Source organism: Haliaeetus leucocephalus, unplaced genomic scaffold, assembly GCF_000737465.1.
Source record: "Haliaeetus leucocephalus isolate CR32 unplaced genomic scaffold, Haliaeetus_leucocephalus-4.0 Scaffold428, whole genome shotgun sequence".
In the NCBI taxonomy this organism is placed as follows: Eukaryota; Metazoa; Chordata; class Aves; order Accipitriformes; family Accipitridae; genus Haliaeetus; species Haliaeetus leucocephalus.
The window spans coordinates 5,107,179-5,109,691 of record NW_010972864.1 but is presented as its reverse complement, the minus strand read 5'-3'; positions in this window follow the sequence as shown (position 1 = coordinate 5,109,691).

Sequence of the window (2,513 nt, the reverse complement as noted above, 5' to 3'; positions counted from 1 at the left end):
CCTTTCAAATAAACTTCCTCAGCAGCAGTTCAGTTCAGCAGAAAGCTCCCGCTCTCTGGCTCGGTGATTTGCATAAAGGAATCACAGAACTTGTAAGTTCAGGAAGCTTCCAGCCTGAGGGAGTGAAAAAGAACTCCTGGCAGCAGCAAGGGAGCAGCAGAGCGGTAGAGGCTAAGCACTTGCAAGTCCAAATTTTATAGTCATGTTCTGTTTTTTATACAGTTGAAACAGTGGACATGTTTTTCTGTCTCAGTGATGTTTTTATTCTGGTCTATTCAAGACACTTTATGACTATTTGTTCTCCTCTTCTATTCCCTCCAGCTAGGCCTCCCCTGACCCACCCATACTACACAATCTAACTTCTGTTCACCTGCTTTTTCTTTTGAGCCATCCCTTCCTCTGTAAAAAACAGTATTTTCAGTTAAATAATTCAGATGGTTGAATCATGGATTCATGACTTCGTATTATCCCTTTGTACTTCTGTCCGCTACGTGTCCTATCTACTTGTACACTGTCAGACTCTGAAAGCGCACATTGCCAGCCTTGGGAATGATACAGGTAATTAGCAAGGATATATTATATTCCTTCTAACGTGCCTTCTGCCTTGTAAATAAAGATAGTATTATTTGAATCCTCTTTGACTACACCACTTTTACCAAGAGATCTGGGATACACCCTGAGCTACTGTGTTCATTGAAGATGGGGTTGTTTATCCCTCCTTAGTAGGGCAGGCAAGTCAGAGGCTGCATCAAAGGTTCTCAGTCATGGGGAATCATTACCTTGTCTTAGGACAGCAAGGCCATGAGACGGCAGAGCTATAGGAAACCAGCATGACAGAACCAGTCCTTTGGACAGTGTCATACTGGGAGAGAAGGTAATGAGAGATGGAAATTCTAAGGACCAAATTCCTAATACTGGGTAAAAAGAATGTACATGTTTTCATACACAGAGAATAAATTTTGAGCACACAAATGTAGGTTTAGAATGCAGAGCTGCTCTAATTAAAAAAACCCAATGCATTTACAATAAAAATGAACGATTTTTCATTCTGTAATGGCTACGTGATTGCTAAGAGCCACACGAAATTTGAATCTCTGCCAGAAAGACATAATGATGATCAGAATTTTAAAATAATTCTAATGTCAAGTCATGCGTGAACCGGATTGGGATTTCTGACTCACTTCAATCTACCAGTTGTAATTCATGTACTGTTCTGAAGAAAGCGCCCATGAGGAGGTCGTACTTCAAAGTATCTGTGAAAACGTTATTTTGAATTGGCTCTGGGGAATTTCCAAACGTGGATAAGCCCTAAATATTTGCAGAATGTTGGCCTTCACCTTGTTCTAAAAATCTATCAAAGCCAAAATATTTTTTTTCTGCAATACTTAGTAGCTTTTGGATAACATTCCCAGGACACAGTCCTGAAAATTAGTGAGTTGTATGGCCTATTAGTTTTTTTCTTAGTGCCTACATTGAATTAATAACTAATTTTTCATTCACAGAGAAAGTTGCTGACCCAATTGATGTAGATGAATGAGTTAACACTAACTTCCCAATTGCTGAATTTGTTAGGGAAGACAATTAGATACTATTTTTCAAAGTTTTATTTGGTTTTCAATTAGGATGTATTAATCCTGTAATATCAACTATAAAAATACCCTCATCTTCCTTTTGCTTTTTTTTTTTTTTAAGTGTTCTTATACATGAGGATTTACCGTGGAAATTAGTTGCACATAAAGAAAACAGAAATAACGAGCCTTGCCTTCTTATGCCTTTGTAAATCATGCATCTGAAAAATAATGTGCGATCTCCCATGGAATCTAAGCGATAATAGCATCTCTGCCTCTGACATTTGCATTTAGGAAGGACTGATCTCATGTTTTAAGTCTTCCCTTGGAATAAGCTGTCTCCTGTACTTACCTTGCTCACTTCAGTAATTTGTAAAAACTTCCTGCTTCTGACAGGCCTGTCAAATACTCAGACATCGGCTCATGATTTCCAAACCTTACTGCTGAAATCATGCTCTATTATAGTCCTGTTAAGCCTTGATCTCCAAAGACGTAAGGGCTTTTTGGGGATGTTTACAAGCCGTGTCCTTAAGCCCCAGCCCTACACCAGTACTCTGTATTTGTAAAGAACATACTCAAGATGACTCGCTCTTAATTGTCACTGGTCATCACAGCCGCCTTCCTCGCATGTCACTTCCTTACTCCGACTACAAATGCAAAAGCCGGGCTCGGTACAACGTCACGCTTTAATAGGCCAATCTTGAACACGAAGCTATTTTGCACGGTTTTCATTTCGTGCGTACGACTGAGCAGTGACAGGTCCGCCAGAGAAACCCCAAACAACTCTTTACTTTTTAACCACTCTAGCTTTTTTTTTTTTTTTTTTTTAAATAAAATCTCCAGAACTGTTTTTCTGCCGGTGCGTGTGTTAGCCCGCCCCAACCCCCGCCCCGAACGCCCGCCGCCCAGCAAGGCTCTGCAAAACCCTGCCTGACCCAACTTCCC